The sequence below is a fragment of the Nannospalax galili genome, unplaced genomic scaffold, assembly GCF_000622305.1.
Source record: "Nannospalax galili isolate Female #2095 unplaced genomic scaffold, S.galili_v1.0 scaffold222, whole genome shotgun sequence".
NCBI classification, from domain to species: Eukaryota; Metazoa; Chordata; class Mammalia; order Rodentia; family Spalacidae; genus Nannospalax; species Nannospalax galili.
Window position 1 is genome coordinate 1,846,319 of NW_008348213.1, and position 8,747 is coordinate 1,855,065.

The 8,747-nt window shown below is 42.9% G+C and overlaps 1 protein-coding gene across 1 annotated transcript in view; it reads left to right on the forward strand.

Moving 5' to 3' along the window:
* Positions 1-268: 268 nt before the first annotated feature.
* The window catches only part of Nr3c1 (nuclear receptor subfamily 3 group C member 1), a 138,467-nt gene continuing 129,988 nt past the window's right edge, over positions 269-8,747 (forward strand). The window contains exon 1 of the mRNA XM_008844909.3: positions 269-643. The gene's annotated coding sequence lies outside the window, so the exon portion shown is untranslated. The remainder of the gene's footprint in view (positions 644-8,747) is intronic.

An 8,747-nucleotide genomic window follows, 5' to 3' on the forward strand; every position in this document is an offset into this window, starting at 1 on the left:
AGATAAACTAGCAGGGGTGGTTATCTGTGTACAGTCCATTCTGCAAATCCCTCTTGAGAATGATACAGAGCCCAGCTCCAGCCCTGTCCTGATGGCTTCCATTAGCCTGTGACTCAGGGAATATTTGCTGAATCAGTAGCTCTGAGCTGAACAAGGAAATTCACCCAAAAGAGGAGAGTCACCATATTAGTCAGGGTCTCTGAAAAAAGTTAGACCCAAGACACAGAATTCTCTGATCTGAACGGTTCCCTGGTATATGATTCTCCACTTTGCGCCCAGAGGAAAGCAGCCACCAGCAGCAGCTTGCTCGTCAAACGTGGTGCAAGTTTAGCTTCTTCTAGAAAAAGCAGTCTGCGTCACATCGAGCCAGATTTGGTTCTTCGCTCTGAGAGCGGTTAGCCCAGTGGAGGGGCTGGCTTCCGTGACAACCAGTGCAGAGACAGGTGCAGTGTGGGTCCCACAGATATGAACTCTGATAAACTCTGCGTGAGTATCTACTCTGTGCAAGAATGGAGAGGAGCACAGGGCAGCTCCCACCTTCTCCGGGCTTCCACTGCAGCCTGATCACTAGAACCTTCATCCACAGTCTTCCTGGTGAGAAAGACATTCCAGAGGCTGCTTCTTTAAAGTGCCTGGGAGGAAGGTAAGTGGTACTTTGATTCCCAATCTACAGCTGGGTAAAGTGAGCTTTAATGAAGTTGTTGATGAAGGTCACACAGAGGTCGAAGCTTCTGAAAAAAAAATGATCACAAGATTTTGGTGTATGCTGAACAGTTTAAACTGAAAAGGAAGAAGACTTTTTTGTGGGCTTATCTAAAAAGAAATGTGTTGCTTCTAATCCCCATTTCATGTGTTCAGAAAATACATCCTGGGCACTGCTGTAGGTATTGAAAACAGCAGCAAATGAAACAGAACTGACAAGGCAGACAATGCATTTGTGTGTGTGTGTGTGTGTGTGTGTGTGTGTGTGTGTGTGTGTTAGGAAGAAAGCATCATGAACAAAACAAAGAGCGTACCAAAGGACTTAAAGAGTGATTGGAGGTGCTTTTGTAAGGAGGCAAAATTTAGCAGTGCTCTGAGAAAAGGAGAAGGTTATGTGGTTATCTGGGGAGTCAGGAAGGACACAGAAAGTTTAAGGCTGTGAGGTGGGAAGGTGCTGGGAAAGTTTGAGGAACAGCAATACGAGCAGCTGAGGCAGAGAAGCAGGGCAGAGATGGCACTGAGGCCAGCAAAGCAGCCAGGAGAGGGACAGACCTTGGCTTTGGCACCAACTGAGCTGGGGTTCCACTGTGGGTTTTATACTGTGAACCGACATGTCCCAGGATAGGGGTCTGTAGCATCTCCCTGACTGAGCAGCAAGGCTTAGTGTACCAGGACGAGAATGGAAGCAGAAAAGCTGTCCAGCTACAGGATCATCTGAAGGACAGACTGGGGATGGGAGCTGTTATCGCTGTCATTTTATTTCAACTTTTTATCAGTTATTCTTTCTCATTTTCTGGCGTTGAAAAATCATGAAAAAAATCATTCATATGTGATGAAACATTATTATATGTGTTCAAAGGAGTAGTAGGATGCCTTTTTCATGTCAGCTCATACCATCTGCTCCCTGATATCTAGAAATGGATCTTACCATATTAACCGTTCAATATACAGCTGAAAAACAACAAAGTAATCAAATAGTTTTCAGGCATGTGTAGCCTAAAAAGGGTTCAAGCAGTTGAATTCGCTAATGGAAATTAAACTCAACTCTGGATTTTATTGACCTCCTTTCTAGAACTTTAACTGACTCATTCATTTTCTTTAGGTTCAGTGTATTTAAGATTTTCCCTCTTCATAATGCCCACTAGTGACTAACTTATTAAAAATGATAACACTATCAGATCCTATGAAACATGCTGTGGCCATTTTTGGCAAGCTCCTGGATTCCTAAATTCCAGAAATCAGCTCTCACGATTATGTCAATCTTGTCATTGTCAAGTGTCTTCATCACACAGCAGGGGTTCAGTGATGGAGAGACTGAGGACAGAAGGACTAAGTAGGGTAAAAAAGGGGGAAAGAGACTTTTAGAGTGGATAATTAGCTGATCTCTAAGTTTCTGACTGGATATTCTTTATCCCAGGATACCAGTTGGGGCCAAGAAAAACATCCTGGTCTTTCTTGGGCATGGCTTTATTCAGCCTACACAAGACAAGACGACATTTCTATTTCCAGCTGGTTCCACCAGCTACTAGCTGAGAGATGGAGCAAATGAGCATCTCTCATCCTCGGATCCTCGGTATGTTTTCTGTAACAGGGATGGTCATTTCCACTGTCTCCCTCCAAAGGATGTGTTGAATGAAACTCTGTGAGCCGCAGGCCCATGGCTCAGGGCTTATTAGTAACATGGTCAGATGTGAGTCACTTGTGCTGCCTTTGTGGTATATCATTAACAGATTCCAGGAAGTTCCCCTGCCCAGAGTCTCCCTCCAATGGCCTTTCACAATTAGCCTTTCCGTTAAGAATGTGGGCCCCAGACATCCTCCTCCAAAACAGAAACTAGATCTAGCTGCTGTCAGTCATCTGTCATTTTATGCGAATTGCCATATTAGATCACACTTCAGCCATTATTGCATGGAAGAAAGGACAGACAACCACGTACAGGGACCGTGACAGTCAGGCGATGGTAGCCCCAGCTGTCATAGACAGATGGAGAGGATCCCCAGAGAAGGCGCCTCCAAACTGTCTGTGGTGAAATTTGTCCCACGTGGCCTCCAGTTGTGGTGCTTCTTGACTCTAATAAAAATGAAGTCCTTGAAGGGCAGTTCCTTGAAATTATTGTAGCTAGTAGCCACAGAAGTCAAATTACTTTTTTAAAAAACATTGAATCCTTCTAGAATCACAGGCTTTTATTGGCCTCTGGCTAGCTTTGTTTAAACAAACTTTTCCAAAACATCTCACACTTCACCAATTGTGGGTGTCCCTGGTTCACCTCCTCCTTTAAAGAATCCTTTTCCCCTAAGTATTTTTGGAAATGCCCAGGGGTGCTGACATGTGGCTGGAAATAACTCTACTTAGTGCCCTCACCATAGCAAGAATCCATGGACCCTGACTCACATGCTTCCACTAAGATGCCACCCAGTATGCCACTAAAGATGCCACCCAGTACTAGAAGTCTGCCCCATCCCTGTTGCCACCACAGTCACTGCTGTCAGGAAGCCCTGAAGGTCCCACACTGGTGAATTGGGAATGCTTGCCAAGTGTCTAAAGCTAGAGCCCCTCTTCACCTCCCTGCACAGCAGAGTGAGGCAAAGGCAGGTGGGGCTACTTAGGAGGTGATCTCCAGCAAGAGTGCTGTTCAGTCCCAAGTGTCCTGGTGGCTTTCGGCAGGGCTTCCTTAATAGATGATCAGCTAAGCAAGGAAGTACATACCTAGCTCCTACACTCCCACACATGACTATGCTCCCACCCTAATGTTTCAATTCTGCTCCAGTTCTTTTTGCTGCTACTAGTACCACATCAGAGACAGCCATCTCTGTTCCAAGCCAAAACAGCTATCTATCATTCAAAACTAGATGACATACTACAGGCCACTCAGGTAAGGATGTCACCAAAAAGTTATATGAACCCCAAAGTGTGGCTAGCTCCAAAGGTTTATCATTTTCCAAATCATACTCACTGTACTCTCCTCCAAAGCTATAAAAGCGTCCCCAGGGTAGCTGGGTCCAGACAAGTTCTGGTATTAGCTTGGAGTCTATCTGTCACCTCATTCTTGCTGACATCAGCTTTGCTTGCTGGGATTGCACTGCTAGCATAGCTCTTTGCCAAGGCACCTGTCCTCCACATCATCAGGCTTCCATTTGGAGCACCCTAGTTTTTCATGCAAAGATTTGCAATGTGTCAGTGAGGAGGGTTTCAGTCTTTCTCTGGAGGACCCTAGGCCCTGTTGGAAATCAGTGGACACAATTGAAAGCACTAAGGAGATTTGGTCTCACTCTGCTCCCCAGCAACTCCTGAGCTCCAGTTTCTGCCCAGCCTAAAACCATGTCTTAACCTTTTTCCCCTTCTTCCCTCCTACTAAAGGAAACCAAACAAAACACCCCATAAAATCACAAAAACCAAATGTTCTCCTCTCTCCTTATGTCTTAGTTTCTTCTCCTGTTTTGAGACAAAATATTGTGACAAGCAATTTGAGGGGGAAAGGGTTTATTTGACTCACGGCTCCAAGTTCTAATCCATCGTATGGTCCAGGGGAAGTCAAAGCGGCAAGAGTCTGAGGAAGCTGGTTACATCACAACTGTAATCAAGAACAGTGACCAATGATGACTGTGTACCATACCGGAGCTCAGTTCCCTTTATATACAGTCCAGGATCTCTGGCCAGAGAAAGATCTCACCATGACGAAGGGGGCGGGGTCACTTGATGTAATGAAGATAATTCCCCACAGGTGTGCCCAGAAGGCCATCTCCCAGATGATTCTAGAGCCTGTCAAATTGACAGTCAGTACTAAGTCATCACATCTTATTCATGGAAGTATAGTTGATAGGTGATTCAAGACACATGGAGCTGGTGGTGATGGCTAACTGACAGCTGCTGAGTAAAGGTTTTTGCTACCAAGGCTGATGACCTGAGTTAGATCTCTGGGACCTACAAAGTGGAATCGGAGAACCAACTTCTGAAAGCTGTCCCTGACCTCCAAGTTCATGCCTACACACATACCAAATAAATAATAATAATTAAAAAAAAACAAATGTAATTTTAAACCTTAAATTATGTCAAAAGTTTCATCTTGTCAGTAGTTGTTCAATACTCCCCCAGAGTGGGCCCTTGCTGAAGATGCAGGCTACAGAATGTAGTATATCAGCATCTTTCCTTAACATAGCAAGTATCTAAGGTTGTGCCAGCTGCCATGTTAAAGTACCATAGGCAGGGGCTTGAACAACACATATTTATTGCTCATAATTCTAGAGATGGGAAGCCAAAGATCAAGATGTTAGAAGATTCTCAGTCTGTTGAGCTACACAGTCAACTTTCTGCCCTGTTTCCTCAAGGACAGAGGGGTGAGGGAGCACTTTGGGGTCTCCTTTTTAAGAATATAACACTCACTCATGAAAGGTCCCATTCACATCATAATCATTTCCCCATGGGCCTAATGGGAGTGGTGGCGCATGCCTTTAATCTAGCACTTGGCAGGGCCAGGCAGATCTCTATGAGATCAAGGCCAGCCTGGACTACATAGTGAGTTCCAGGACAGCTGGGGCTACAGGCAGACCCTGTCTCAAAAAGACAGAAAGAAAAAAAAGAAAGAAAGCCTCTGATGATTATTACTACACTGCCTCTCTTTTCTATAAGACATATTATTCGAATTTCTTAAGGAATGTAAATGTGTGATTGACAGATAGGTGCACACAAATACATGCATACGCAGTCTAGGGCATCCATGATGATGTGTTCTGATTCAATGTTCACCAGGTTCCAGAATCATGACTGCACTGTCACAAAGGAAGTTACATACAATTCCATTTCACCATCTGTTTGTGATAGCAAGAACCGAGAGACCCAGTTTTTAATAACCTTCTACCTTACTAATGTTTCCATAACTTTGGCAAATTGCCTAACTTTCTCATGCCTCAATTTACTTGTCTGGAAATGAGGGTCTCTCTTTTCTATTTTTTATGCAGTATAAACTTCCACACAAGGAGGAGGTGTTATTTTTAACCACATGCTATGGCTATGTAACTAAGGCAAATTAATTGGTGCTCTGGTGTCAGGGATGGAGTTAATCCTAGATCAACCACTTATTATTCATTATTACATGTCTTGGGCAAGTTATTTAGCTTCTCTCTTCCTTAGTTTTCTCATCTATAACATAAACAGAAGTGCTCCTTTCATAAGCCTCAGTTAGACAGAGCTACATGTGAGTAGTGTAGCATGTTACCTACTATTGTCTCCATTATTTATTATTAAGAAGTGAATTTGGGTGCAACAAAAATGGTTGAGAGGCATTGGCTTTCCATTGCATGTTCCTTAAGCACTGGTGGTAGGAGTATGTCTCTATCTTGTAAGTATAAAACTAATGAAAAATACTGAAGCAACCTTAATCAAAATTCCAAATTAACATAGTAAAGTCGATGTTTTGCAAAACGTGTGTCCTAAAGTCATAAGCCCTACAGGAATGTGCTTCAAGGACCTTTGGTAGGCACAGAGATGTGACAGTCAAAATGGTTAGGACATTGGGGATTTCAGCCCCTTCCCCCCACACAGAGCTTATCTTTTATAGCAAAAATTCTTAGCTGATGAACAAAGCCATTCCTTATTCTTGGACCCTCAGCCAGACTTCATTTCCCAGGTTTCACGGAGATAAGTGTTACCATGTGCTCACATTGTGGGCCATATGGCATCTGTCTCCGTGACATAGCTCTGCCAGTGCAGCGTGAAAGCAGCCACTGGGGATACGTAACCATCTGGGCGTGCTCTGTCCCAATAAAACTATAAAACTTGGCTCTGGTTTGCCAACTCCTGAATAAGAGCACACACAGTAAGCTAAGGGAGAGGTATAGGCTGTGGCTGAAAGACAGACAGGGGCCTGTCAGGAAGTACCCTGGTACCCTAGCACCACATGAATTCTACTCCAGGAGCAGGAAGAAGCCTGTGAAAATTTTAGGAAGGGGTATCACTCAGTGCAGAGGAGCTCAGTGTGAGAGATTTGTCTTGCAGCCTTCACACGCTATGTAGCCACTAAACTCTTTTGTTCAAAGCAAGTTCCTAAGATGACATGTTCAGAGCAGGACCAGTCTGTAGGGGCTTCACAAGGTGACATGACTGTGGCTAGCATCCACAGCTTATCAGGACCAGGAAGCCCAGTCTGTAGCCCACCATCCTCACTCCCTGCTTAATATACTCTTAAGTTCAGGTGACTGACTGACTAGTTGAAAGTCCAACTTACTAATCTTTTTCTTTTAAGTTCTTAAATTACTGTACAAAATATCTGTTTTCATCATGACATTTTCATAGATAGATGATAGATAGGTAGATAGACAGGTAGATAGATAGATGATAGATCATTGTACTTTGCCCAAGCAATTTTCAGTGACAACCACAGCTGCCAGATATGAGCAGTCCATTCAGTCCTCACAGAAATTCTTTGGTGGAACAATAACAATCACTGTGATGGTTAACAATTAAAAATTATTATTTATTGTACCAAGAACAGTGTAAATCCTTACATATTATCACTTTGTTTAAACCTTAAAATAAGCCTATTAAGTAAATTGTGGCTAAATCCTCTTCACAGATAAAGTCAGAGGTTATGTCTCTTTTCAAATCACAAAGGCAGTGAGTGGTAGAGACCAGAGCTGAATCCACATGATAAAAAGCAGAGCCCGGCACTTAGCAGTATGTTCAGAAGGTTGCTGGTGATCAACTAGCTATTGAACATGAAGGCAGGTGAGTCAGGTGAATGCATTTCTAATGTCATTAGGATACAGCCTGATGCGTGCACCTCAGGTAGGGATGGTATTGCCAGCAGATCATCAGCTCATGAAATTCTTTGGTTATAACACTATCCTCTTCCAGAGGGGCCATGGCCTTCCCTCTAGGAGTTCCCAGAGGGCTGGAGATACAGCTCAGTGGCAGAGCATTTGCCTAGGATGCACATGGCTCTGGGTTAAACACCAGCACTGCAGGAAAAAAAAAAGAAAAGAAAAGAAAGGGGCTGGAGAGATGGCTAAGTGGTTAAGAACACTGGTTGTTCTTGCAGAAAACCCAGGTTCAAATCCCAGCACCCACATGGCAGCTAACAACTGTCCATAACTCCAGTCTGCAGGTTTTCCCATTCTAGACATGACAGACAATGGAATCATACAATGGAATCGTGGTCTTTTATGTCCGGCTTCTTTCACTTAGAATGACATGCTGTTCAGGCCTGTCTCTGGTGTAGTGCCCGCCACATGGTTCCTTTCTATGGCTCAAGCACATCCTATTGTATGGATCTACCACCACATTTTGTTTACTCATTCACCACCTGGTAGATATTTAAGTTCTACCATTTGACTAATGTGAATGTTATCCTGAACATTTGTATATAAAATATTGTGGAGAAATCTGTAATTCTACTCGGGAATTTCTGAAGCATTGAATTATTGGATCATACAGTAACTGTTTAGCTTTCTGAGGAAACTGCCAACCTGTTTTCCATAGGACTGAGCCATTTTAGAGCTTCATAATATTTCTGGGAGAGTTCCAGTTTCTCCACATCCTCACCAACACATTGCTTTCCTTTTATAAAAAAATTATCTCCAGCATATTGGATATAGAGTAATATTTCCTGTTGTATTCACATTTCCCTAATAACTAATGTGATTAGACATCTTTTATATACTTATTAGTCACCTGTATGCCCTCCTTAGAGAACTCTATGCAAGTCATTTGCTCTTTTAAAAAATATGGAGCTATCCTTTTATTGTTGAATAGTAACAGGTCTTTACACATCCTAGATCTAGGCCCTCTCAGATACACAACTTGCAAATTATTTCCCTCATTCTGTTGGTCAACCTCTCACTTTCTTCATAATTTCATTTGAGGTAGAAAACATTTTCAACTCTGAAGTTCAACTTGACTGTTTCCTTTGGTTGACTGTGCTTTGGGCATGCAATCTAACCACCATATGCTCCAAGATTAGAAATTTACCTAGACATTTTCTTATTTTATACTCTGAGCTGTTACACTTATGCCTGCAATCCACTTTGAGTTAACTTTTTTTTTTTTTTTTT